General features: G+C 41.6%; 1 long non-coding RNA gene across 1 annotated transcript in view; it reads left to right on the forward strand.

The window, feature by feature from the left end:
- Window positions 1–12,708, forward strand: part of LOC117282882 — a 470,636-nt gene that overhangs the window by 170,588 nt on the left and 287,340 nt on the right. The window contains exon 3 of the long non-coding RNA XR_004513794.1: window positions 10,548–10,592. This is a non-coding gene — a long non-coding RNA (uncharacterized LOC117282882). The remainder of the gene's footprint in view (window positions 1–10,547; window positions 10,593–12,708) is intronic.

Below are 12,708 nucleotides of genomic sequence, written 5' to 3' on the forward strand. Positions count from 1 at the left end.
GAAATACCCTTAAAAGTCCAAATATTTACCAAAAAAATTACCTTAAATCTAAAAATGTCAAAAAATGACAAAAATACCTATAACATTTACATTTCTATAACCAGCAGCTCATATCCGAGATTTCTATATTTAAGAGCATTGCATAGGATACAAGGAAACAAAGATGACATGTCATCAAAATCCGGGCCCTGGTTATGAAGCTCATTGTAAAGAGCTTACTTTTGTTTCCTGTCTCTCACTCTCTCTTTTGTTTCTACACTTTCTTCTTACGTTTCTTGTTTATTCTTCTTCCAATATTATTTTCCTTCCTTCACTTCCTTAATTCTCGTATATTTTATTTTCTTCAACTCTCTGCTTTCACTTTCCATTGTTCCTCTTTCTCAACCTTTTCTCGATTTTGTTTTTTGTTTCTTTTATTTTATCTTTCTTTGAACTAAGTTATTACCGGCAGATCACAGTGGCCGAGCGGTCTAAGGCATGAATTGACTTCACCTGCTCGAACACTGGAGTACTGGATTCGAACCCCACTCGAGGCATGAATGTCTGTGCGTTTATTCTGTCTTTATGTTTTTCTGTGTGTAGGTCGAGGTCTTGCCATTGGCTGATCCCTCGTGAAAGGAGTCCTGCCGACTGTGTATGGATTAAGGAAGTGAGAAAGCTGCCGAGGTCCACAAGGGCAGTAGGATAGATAGATAGACAGATAGACAGATAGACAGATAGATAGATAAAGAGATAGATAAATAAATACATACATAGATATATAGATAGATAAATAGATAGATAGATAGATAGATAGGTGGGTGGGTGGATGGAAGACATTACCGTCTCCTGCCACATTTACTGATATCTAACTATTCGACCCCAAATAATGTGCATTAATGACTGTGTAATTAAACTACATATGAATAAATAATAAAATGATAGATATGTCTGATATTTGAAATAATTAGTATCCTTCCTGTGTCAAGTTGCTTTATCAGATATGAATGACAGGTCTTCACAAACATCGAAACGATTTTCTGCTATGGCGAGATACACCGTTTGGTATTAAAACAAATTGTATTAACCCGTATTGTATACCTGTCCTACATGCATACGCGCCTTAAGGATGTGTCTTTGTATATACATGCTCTTGGGCTACACCTGTGAGACCTGCTTTATGCATGGCTTAATGTGACAGGTCCTGATTCTAAAATTCTTCAATATTCAATTGTTAATTTGTATTTCACGAAAGCCTCAGAGACTACGTTTCCTGTTCAGCGGGTTCTTTCCTCCCTCTTCATCCTACCTTAATATTCATTCATATTCATCGAACTGAGATAAGGTGGTGTCAGTACCGCCGTCGACTTGTCTGGCCTCCCTAGTTCAGAAAATTTTATTTTCTACGCCGGTCTCAGATCAATGCAAAATTGAACCCAGTGGTAAAACTGTTGGATTGTTGAATGAAAGACAGCTACAGTCTAACAAAGATTTTCCAAACGTTCTATACTTGAAATCGGAAAGATACATTCTATTTAAGCAGCTCAGAGTTTCGCAATCCGCTCCTTTGTCTTGATGTTCACTTGTTGCAGGAATCTTCAGATAAAGGTCCAAACGATAGAGCTCGTCTCTCGTCCCTATTTCCGGTCCGAAACATTATGTTTAAAATAGAAAAAGGACGACGGATAATATCCAGAAAAATAATATTTCGATTTTCAACATCTCTCTTAATTTCATCTCTTCTCTTTAAACATTCTCTTCGGCATTCAGACACACTTAATCTGTGCTCTTCTTGTAAGAAACCAGGTTTCGCATCCATCTAAAACAACAGGTAACATTATAGCATCGTATATATGTTTTTAGATAAAAGACAGAGCGATAAAAAATTCTCGAATGAATGTGTCCTTTCTGCGCTGGCCTACACGTACACTGTAGGATAGTAAAGTCGAAGTGTTTCCTGAGGGCATCGTAAAACCTGCGGCATTACCTCTCCCATTCCTCCTAACCATCTTCGCCTTCCTTCTTCTCTTTTCGTCAACGTCCTCTCTGATCTACACGTTTCTCTTCATGATGTTATCCTGCTAAAAGAAAGGGGAAGCTACCCCTGTAACAGGCCGCGGAGACAGAGGCGCTCACATTTTCTAGACAGTCGGCTCACAGATGGTGGTGAGGTTGTCAGCCTTACGCGCCAGCCGCACTTTACCCCCAGAAAGATTCGTAGTACTCATTTCTATTAGAGACTAACTCAACCGCAAGGCCATCATGCGGCTATGCCTCCATTCCTCAATATATCTTCATGGCATTGTGCTTAATTAATTAATTATCACAGGAATATACGTAATTTTTACTCACCTGTGCAATTATTAGCCTGGAAGACCTTGTACGATAAATTTTGTTCCTTGAATACCTAGATGATTCGTCACAGGTTCGTATTGACAGAGTCCAGACCAGGTTGTGAATGCAGTTGGAAGCAAATTTCATTCCACGAGCGAGAACACAAACATTCTCTCGCATGCGCAAGTGAGGCAGCATCTTGTGACGAGGCGTGCTTAGAAGACAGGATTGCATCCGTTTGCGGTGTTTATTACATGCCATCATCAGCGCCACCCGTGCGGAGGAGAGTGAAGGGGGGGGGGATAACGCAATGAAAAATGTGCCTAGCAGTCCACAAGTGTGGGCCATGACGCTTTCACAGGAGAAAGTTCTGATTTCTCTTTATGTGACAACGCCTTGTATGCTTCCTTTGTGTTATATATATGTATATATATTTTGTGACGTATCGACCCAGTGCTAGGCAACGGGCCAATGAACGCGCATTCTGATAACAGAATTAGTGTTTTCTATGTGGTCTGCAACATGCCCAGTGCTGGGTAACAGGCCAATAACCACGCGTTCTGACACGTGACACGTGACATGTGTTTTCCGTGAGGTCCAACCTGAGTCTGTAAAAGAGAGTCGAATTCTGGACCTAGCAGCTGTAGGAGTACAGAAGCGTGCAAGGAGTATAAAGAGTACCAGACTGAGAACTGAAGAAGTACAACGGAGTTGTCAGTAGGAGAACCGCAGGAAGTTAGTAGAATAAGAAGATTGTAATTTAGCCTGTGAAGACTTGGTATGTCATCAGAAGATTTAGTCAGAGTAAGTTTTAATTAAGATCGCCTCTGTGGTCTAGTGGTCAGAGTTCCTGGCTACAGAATCACAGGTCCCGGGTTCGATTCCCGTCTCTACCAGATTGCCTGACAATTACTGGGTCTGGAACCGGGTCCAGCCAGCCTCGTGAGGATAATTGAGGAGCTACTTGAATTGAGAAATAGCGGCTCCGGTCTAGAAAACTGAGATTAACGGCAGTGGGGATTCGTTGCGCTGACCACGTGACACCCTCTATCCGCTAAAGTTGACACTAACTTCGCCGACAAGCGGCGGTTGCTCGGTCTGTATAGTTCGTTAGCGGTTTACAAGCTACGGAGTTTGTATGTTTTTTTTTAATTTGAGACTTCTAATTCCGTTACGAGGATACGACTCGTGAAACTGAGAATCTTAGTGCGTGTGTAACGGTGAAATGTACATTGTGTAAATCAGCGATAGCGCTGTATTGATTGTAAGCGCGAGTTGATTGCTAAGGTGTTAATAAATCCAATCATCCAATCAAGTACCTGTTACTATTAGTCACGGAACCCCGGACACGTGACATTTGGTGTCAGTAGTGGTTATGCCCTTAAATACTTGGCAATATAAATGAGTCTTGATTTAGGACATGCTGTATCTCCGTCCTGGTGCTTCTTGGAAACTACTATTAGCTGTTGCACGAATTTAATTTTGGTTCACATCTGTCCTGTAGGATCTAGGATTAGTTCTGAGTCTGAACTGAGTGCTAGGCCGTGACAGCAAGTGTGAGCCATTGGTCGCCAGACACGCCTAATATTCAATGGCCAGGAGTTTCGGCCATGGACACTAACGCTATAGAATCGAAGATGTTGCGAGCCGTTACCAAGTAAAGACTGGTGAAGAGAGAGAACGAAGAAGACCTAGTGTTTGAGTTTCAGTGAATTGTAAAGTGTGTTAATTAGCAATAACACTGTTAGTACTTCCAATCACGATTCATAAGTATTCGGCAAACCAATTTACCAATTCAAAAAACATGTCTGCTCACTAAACACGTGAAAATATATATATGATCATATCTCCAGTGGCTGAGGAGTTAGTATTTCCCTCAGTCTTTCCATGTAGATACCAATGTTTTGCCTTAAAAGAAATCAAGACAATATCCTCCTATAACGGAGGTACTATGCTACAAGTCGGAAGGTCGCGGGTTCGATTCCCGATGAAGTCATTGATTTTTCAGTTGATTTAATCCTTCCAGCCGCACTATGACCCTGGTGTCGACTCAGCCTGTAACATGAATGAGTACCAGGAATCTTCCTGGGGGTGAAGGTGAGGCCGACAACTGCACCGCCATCTTTGTACCGATTGTCTAGAAAATGTGGGAGCCTCGATGTCTCACACCCCTATGGGCCTCCACGGCCTGTTATAGAGGTAATTTTACTTTTCTTGCCCTTTTATAATCTTAACAGTTCAACAACAAATTATCCTTTTGGCAACCCGTCTGTAAGAAAATAAAATTATATTTATATATTCGTAATATATTTAACTGCATTGCATTATAATCTTCGAATGATTGGATGATAGCGAATGATGAATTAGAACGGATATGTAAGGAAGTGGTCGTAGCCTGATTGTAAAGTATTCAAGCGGAAGCTTATCTGGAGCGACTGATCAAAAATACTAGTCGGACTCAAGGCCGAGAATTGAAACGAGGACCTCTCGAATCCATATCAGAACTGTTATTCCTCGATTCAAATTTCCCGATAAATAAATTCTAGGACTACAGGCAAAATTTGAAAGAGAATTTATACTAAGATGCGTCTCCTTGAGCTTACCATAAACACTTTTGGGCGCCCTTTGACATGTCAGTGACAGATGTAGGAACTAATGCATCGAGTTTCTGACATTGCATTAAAACTTCACTCTTCTGGAACTCAGGAGACTAGAGGGACTGGAAGATGTGATAGACGTACCGCGTCTGACAGTTGAGTAACAGGACTGATAAAGACGCTCCATAGCTCAAGCGGTTAGTCCCTGGCTTCCCAACGCGGCAGCCCGGGTTGAAACCCGGGTCTGGTCAAGTGGTATTTGTGGTGGACAAAGTGGTGCTGGGGCAGGTTTGCTCCGAGTACTTAGGTTTCCCCTGCCAATCTTCATTCCACCATTTATAATCACCCGGGGCAGGCTACAATAGGTCAATCAGTAGCCGCCTTGCCGAATGGATCCATTTGGACNAATTAAAAAAAAAACACTTAATCTGCACGTTCTTATAAGCACTGCACCTGGTAAGTGAGTTTAGCAGTTATGCTTCTAATCAAGAAGTGCTTGAATCGAATCCCTGTCGTGACACCGGCTGTCCTATTGCGTGGTTATTCTAGGTCCAACCAAGGGAATGCTATGATAGTACCTCAATTAGGGCTCTACGGTTTCCATAAAATTTGCCAATTCATTGTTCACGCTACATCCGAGTGATAGTAATAAGGTGAAATTGTCCCTGTGCTTACTTAATTAAGCATTATGCCATGAGGACATTTAGAGGAGTGGAGGTATAACTCCACCATTTTTGACCTCGGCAATGTCAGTGGATAGGTTATATGATATATATAGTAAGGACAGTCTACACAACGATATTTCTGAAAGAACAACAAAATAGGCACTAATGGGTCAATATTTCGTTTTTATATATTGTTCACGTTGCATGTTTCGACCCAAATTTTGGATCATCATCAGGCAAAAAACTAGTAAGAACATAATATGGATCCATATTGTAATTAAGACACAATTCAGTTAACTGATCCTAGTATTCATCATGCGCCTGATGATGACCCAAAATAGAGGTCGAAGCATGTAGCATGGACAACAAATAAAAACAAAATGTTGATGCATTAGTGTCTATTTTGTTGTTCTTTCAGAAATATTGTTGTGTAGACTGTCCTTACTGTATATATCATATGTCCCATATATGACACAGAACAGGATGCATTTTTTTATTGCTAGTGGGGTTGGGACCAAGTCCCTTGTACTGCGGCCACTTCTGACCTATTGTACCAGCCGATGATAGGTGAGGGTGATTGTGGAACAATTGGTGGAATGAAGATTGACAGGGGAAACCGATGTACTCGGAGAAAACCTACCCCAGCGCCACTTTGTCCACCACAAATCTCAATTGACCAGCCCTGGGATCGAACCCGGGCCGCCGCAGTGGGGAGCCAGCGACTAACCGCTTGAGCTATGGCGCGGCCCTAACAGGATGCATACTATGAAGATAATATGTCAGTGGCCCGAACTATCTTCTGATGTTGCTAAGATACGGAGGAAATCCCGAAATATCTTCTGATGTTGCTAGGATACGGAGGTAAATCCGAAACATATTATGTTGTTGCTGAGATATGGGAGAGAACATAGATTGTATTCTGTTCTTACTATGACACAAGGTGAAGGACAAGTATATTCTGCCATTGGTAATTTTTTTCTATTCCTCCCCATAAGTGTGCATTATGCACAGACAGCTCCAGGCAGATTTCCTAGTTAGAATGAAAGAAAGGTTATATGGAATTAAAAGCAGCACAGTAGCAAAGGGTTAACATTGGAGTTGGAGCAGTTCTTGTGTGTGAGTATGAGTTTCCGGTAGAATGGACTTTCTGTGATGAGCTCTGTGATTGGGAGACAGAGTTCGCCAGAGCGGAACCGTGGCGCAGTGGAGCGGCTGCTTGTGTAACGCGATTACTTGTAACTCAGGCTGAAAATCATGCAAACGCCATCACACACTGGTACACGCACGCACACACAGGAGACGGCTATTAGAATTCGCTAGCTCTGAGGTCTCAACCGCGACATGGTTCCATCGGCGCTTCGTATTCTGTAAGAATGTAGCGATACAACCTGTGGCATTGATGTGTAAATTTGGGGACACCTAGAAAATGATCACGGATTTTTAAGTGAATCTTGGGCTACTATGAGAAATTCATCAGCCAAGAAATTTAGAATGGTACCGGGGGAAGAGTTGCCTGCCATTCTAATACAGCTGAATTATGCTCTTTTCTTTCTCATACAAATCTATATATATATATATATATTTTCTTTCTTTCATGATGTGCTCCTATAGCACCTTTACGGTGTCGAGGTAAGTTAATTTTATTTATTCTTGGTCTAAGACAGTCGGTAGAACTCCTTGGATGGGGGATCGACCCGTCGCAAGGCCGCTACCTAACATAAACAGAATAAACGTAAACAAATATCAATGCCTTGAGTTGGATTCGAACCGACGATCCCGGCTTCCGAGCGAGCGAAGACAGTGCATGCCTTAGACCGCTCGGCTACCGTGACCGGCAGTGTATAAGAATAATATATAAGAATTCAGTCCGTACCTCACAGGAAACAGATCCGAACCCACGATCCCGGCTTCCGAGCGAGCGAAGACAGTGCATGCCTTAGACCGCTCGGATACCGTGACCGGCCTGTATATACTTACTTACTTATGGAACTGAGCCCTTCTTGAGAAGCCGCCAATTCTGCGGATACTCAAGAATTTCCAAGCATTTTGTAGAACCCGAAGATTCATTACCGTGTTCAAAAGAGCCCTCCACTAGCCCCTATCCTGAGCCAGATCAATCCAATCCATACCACCCCATCCTATCTCTCTAAGATCCATTTTAATATTGTCCACCCACCTACTCCTTCGTCTTCACAGTGGTCTCTTTCTTTCTGGCTTTCCCACCAATTTCCTACATGCATTCCTCCTCTCCCCCTTTCATGCTACATGCCCTGTCCATCTCATCCTCCTTGACTTGATCATTCTAATTATACTTGGAGAAGAGTACAAGTTATGAAGCTCATTGTGCAGTTTTCTCCAACCTCCTGTCACTTCATCTCTCTTTGGTCCAAATATTCTCCTCAACACCCTCAGTCTATGTTAGTTACTAACGTACACCGTTGGCCGCGCCATAGCTCAAGCGGTTAGTTGCTGGCTTCCCACCGCGGCGCACCGTGTTCAATTGCGCGTCTGGTCAAAGGGGATTTGTGGTGGACAAAGTGGCACTGGGGCGGGTTTTCTCCGAGGACTTCTTTTTCCCATGCCAATCTTCATTCCTCCAAATTCTGTGTCATCATAATCACCCAGGGCAGGCTACAATAGGCCAATCACTGGGCGCCGTGCCGAGTGGACCCAGTTGGACTCAACCCCCCCCCCACTAAGCGAATTAAAAATTAATTAAATTAATGTGCACCGTTTAATTACCAGCATTAAGTAATATTGTCTACTTTAAAGCAATCATCCCTTGCCTTCTCCATATTTAAAATAAACAGCTATTTTTAATTTGCGGAGAGCTGCACTACCATCAATACATTGACCCAAACTGAAGGATTTACCCATTAATTAGACTAATAAATTATTATTGTAGGCCGCTCCCCACAATTATAAATTTTCATTGGAGCGACAAAAACGAATATCGGATATAATTGACAACAAAACATTTCCAAATGAATCTACCTCTGGGACAGGGAATGATGTTGGGTTTATGAGCTAAACATTCACGTTTTTAATTTAGAGAGAAATAGAAAAACAATAAATGGGCTTTACAGTCCATAACATAAATCTAACAGCATTACGAAAAACGATTTTTTTTTCTTGACAGAGCCGGGGTAGCGTATTCGGTATGGCCACTGGCTTCGGGTTGGACGACTGAGAGGTCGGAGTTCGAACTCCGGTAGGATCAAAAATATTATCTTCTCCAAGTCTTCCAGACTGGCCCTGGGGTTCACCCAACCTCCTATCTAAAGGGTACAAGGGGCTCTTTCCATGAGGGTAAAGCGGCCCGGTCGTTAAGCTGAGCAGTCACCTCCAGCTACGGCCAGGTCAAGGAAGTTTGGATCTATACATCCACTCCCCCATACGCCTTCATGGCGTGGTGCTTAGTTAGTTAAGCACGGGAACAACTTTACCTTACTCGTCTGTGGCAGCTGTTGTGTCCCGCAAGACCAATTAATGCAACGCTTCCTAGGAATTTTAGAAACATTTCCTTTCTGAAAGTAAGCGTCAACTACAGTTGCTTTTACTAAACAATCAAAATTTATTTTTGCACTAAGAGAAAACACTAATAATACAATTGTGTGTATTTTTACCATAAAAAGTTATAAGTGCATTAAAATCCGTTTTGGAAAAATTTATAAATGAGAAGCTGCTTGGAGTTTAAGTAACTGTGATATAAAACAAGAAGTTCTGGGAAGAACTAATCACCTACTTTCCATTTATATGACATGGACCGTATATAAAAAGACGCGTACAACTTTTCTTCTAACGTTGTTTGTGTATTCGTTGACGTGGGAACTTTTTAGCCCGCCGTTGCCTAGTAAAAATAAGGGGATACACATATAAACATACTGATGGGAGGGATTTATGAAGTAAGCCGTTCAGATAGGTTTAGGTACAATGATATACATACCAAGTTTCATAAAGTTTTGTTTAGCTGTTCAAAAATAGATTGGCTGGGGCTGGCTACACAGAGAACATGCTTATGACGTAAGCTTACATTAATTTTTTTTAAATAAGGAGAATAGGCAAAAAATTTCAAAAACATCGATTTTTTTAAATTTTCTAATTCGGGTATACGGCGTAGTGTCATATCACAACGTAACGTAACGTAACGTGACCCAAACTGACCAAGCTCTGACCTAAGGAGCAGGCGGATTCACAGTTTTCCTATGCGCCCCCTAACCTAAGCAGTCCTAACTTGAATGACCAAGAACAGAGGGAAAATGGAAGACAGGAAGGTAATAATAAATACATTTCAGAATGAAGGGAACTTGAAGTTGGGGCACGCGGTTGCTTAGCTGGTTGAGGCACTATTCTACGAGCCGGAAGGTCGCGGGTTCGAATCCCGATGATGTTGATTGTTTTTTTCATTTGACCTAATCCCTCCATCCGCTCTATGACCCTGGGGTCGACTCAGCCTCTAACAGAAATGAGTACCAGGAATCTTCCTGGGTGTAAAGGGCGGTCGGCGCGAAAGGCTGACAAACTTACCACCATCTGTGAGCCGAATGTCTAGAAAATGTGGGCGCCTCGACGTCTCACAGCCCTATGGGCCTCCACGATCTATTAAAGGGATACCTTTACTTTTACCTTTACCTTTTTGGGAACGTGTAGTTTATTTTGTTAAATTCATGGTGATGTGGAGATACTATGAGAATAAATATCTCATTTTTACAGTCCCTATTTTAGAATGTTTGATTAAATACGTAGCCGGGATTGAAGTATAATTACTAGCCCTAATTAACAGAACTAGAAATGACTGTTCGGTCCTTTTTTTTTGTGTTGAAATTTCGAAGTCATAACAGTCCAATTCCACGTTACCTTCTGTTCCTGTCTCGAAATACAATAATCATATGCGTGTGAGAGAAGACAGTTATACATATGTTAACTTGGTCCTTCTCAGGCACATTATAACTGTCTGGTTTAACTTTTACAGACTGGCCCATGTATCGGAGTCATCAGGCAATTTGGAGAACAAATGGTAAGTGTTGCATGCATAACCGTGTTTCATGCCATCATTAACAACAAAATAATCCAGAAAATGCATTAGAAAAACACGAAGGATTTAGTCATCGCGTGTTATTACTCTAAATTCATAAACATTTTTCTTTTTTAATTAATAATTGCTAAGCGATTACGTGGAAATATTACTTTAAAAGAACAATTAAAAAATTGTAGGTGCAATAATCAAACCCTGTCCCGTCATTATTCGAAATAATAGGTTACAAGCATTAGAGATAATTTATTATCTAATGAGGAAAACTAAGAAGAGAAATGCTAAGGTTATTTAGCGAAGTTCTGGGGGCTCGAATCCAGACCACCGCGTTAGTATATATGTAACAGTGAACTGTAAATTGCGGAAATAGCGATAGGATTATAATTGTTTGTAGTACGACTTGTAAGCGGTCCCGAGTCATTAATCCAAACCCCTTCTATAGTCACACATATACGTGACAATGTTGTCATAAACTGCTTACGCCCCCCGAAATCGGTCTGCCTTAAACATATAATATGGTACCATTCGTGAAGGAAAGTTGTTCAGTCAAAGAATGTCGTATTACTGTCAGTGTTTTTTGAAAGGTTATTCTATTCTTTGCACCGTGAAGTGGATGAACTTTAACCTTTCTCTTGCCCTTTGCAGGATGTTCAACATGCGAATGTTTCCGCTTCGTGTGGCTTATGAGATACGGGGTCTGACAATTAAATAACTGGCGAGATGTGTTTGAGGTTTTCACGACTCTGATTTCAGATTGTAATCTATCTGAGTTGTGACACTTTTCAGTTATGTTGATGGGTACCAACGCTTCAAGACGGAGGTACAGAATCAGCATATGTCTTTCAAATGTTGCTACCCACCTACAAGACTAAACAGTGTCATAACCCAGAGAACCACTTGCTAAACGGACGGACGCTTCTGTGTAGCGACTTGGTTCTATTTGCCAATATGCAAATATTTAATGAAACATGGACTGAGGGTGTTTGAGAACAGGGTGCTGAGAATATTTGGACTGAAGAGAGATGAAGTGACAGGAGGTTGGAGAAAACTGCATAATGAGGAGCTTCATAACTTGTACTCTTCTCCAAGTATAATTAGAATGATCAAGTCAAGGCGAATGAGATGGACAGGGCATGTAGCATGAAAGGGGGAGAGGAGGAATGCATGTAGGATATTGTTGGGAAAGCCAGATGGAAAGAGACCACAGGGAAGACCAAGACGTAGGTGAGTGGACAATATTAGAATGGATCTTAGAGAGATAAGATGGTATGGTATGTACTGGATAGATCTGGCTCAGGGTAGGGACCAGTGGAGGGCTCTTGTGAACATGGTAATGAACTTCCGGGTTCCATAAAATGTTGGGAAGTTCTTGAGTAGCTGCAGAATTGGCGGCTCCTCCAGAAGGGCTCAGCTCCATGAGTAAGTAAATGGGTAAGTATTTTAGAAAATCAGATTTCCTGCCATCCAAATAACTGAGACGAACATCGATGAAAGGTAAATTATAATAAATGCATAATTCATTTTAAAAGAATTTCCGAATTGTAACTTGCTTATTATAATAATTTTAATTAAATTGAAATATATTTGGGGCCCAGGAGTATGCCGTAAACTGGTTGGTTGAGGCACTGTGTTACAATCCGGAAGATGGCGGCTTCGGTTCCCAATGATATCATTGGATTTTTTTATTGTCCTAATCTTTCCAGCCTCACTATGACCCTGTGGTCGACTCAACCTCTAAGAGACATGAGTGTTATGAATCTTTCAGGGAGTAGAGAGCGGCCGGCGCGGGAGACTGACGATATTACGGCCATATGTGAGCCTATTGTCTTATAAAATGTGGGAGCCTCGACGTCTCATAACCGTATGGGCTATCGCGGACTGTTACAGGAATAGTTTATCTTTTATGTAGGGATCCCTTTATGCCAGGGGCGAAGGGCTGAATGGTCCTATTGATGTAGCTGTTTCTTATTACATGTAGGAAGGCTGTCACATAATGTCGAAAGCAGAACATTAATTTAGGCAGCTGTGAGGATAGACTTATCGGTAAGGCTCTAGAATCATATTCGGAAAATGTTCAGTTCGAATGTTGGCCGAGACATTG

The sequence above is a fragment of the Cryptotermes secundus genome, unplaced genomic scaffold (genome assembly GCF_002891405.2).
Source record: "Cryptotermes secundus unplaced genomic scaffold, Csec_1.0 scaffold11, whole genome shotgun sequence".
Lineage (NCBI taxonomy): Eukaryota > Metazoa > Arthropoda > Insecta > Blattodea > Kalotermitidae > Cryptotermes > Cryptotermes secundus.